Genomic DNA, 229 nt, shown 5'->3' with positions numbered 1-229 from the left:
ACACAAAACTGCGACGACTTTCCTTTCCCTCTGCGGGATTTTTCCCTTTGGGTTTCCTTACAAGAAGTTTAGAGGGGGAAAAAGGTGTTAAAATTTAAAGCAAGAAAAATGAATTGGTACATCGAACAAAATAGACGTGTAAAAAATAAAATGCATGAACTCAAAAGGATTCATCACAGCATTGTCTAGGCATTATTGGGAAGAATTAATCAGTAGAAACCCTGTAAAA

Source organism: Penaeus monodon, chromosome 25 (genome assembly GCF_015228065.2).
Source record: "Penaeus monodon isolate SGIC_2016 chromosome 25, NSTDA_Pmon_1, whole genome shotgun sequence".
Taxonomy (NCBI): Eukaryota; Metazoa; Arthropoda; class Malacostraca; order Decapoda; family Penaeidae; genus Penaeus; species Penaeus monodon.
This window is presented reverse-complemented; position numbering follows the sequence as displayed.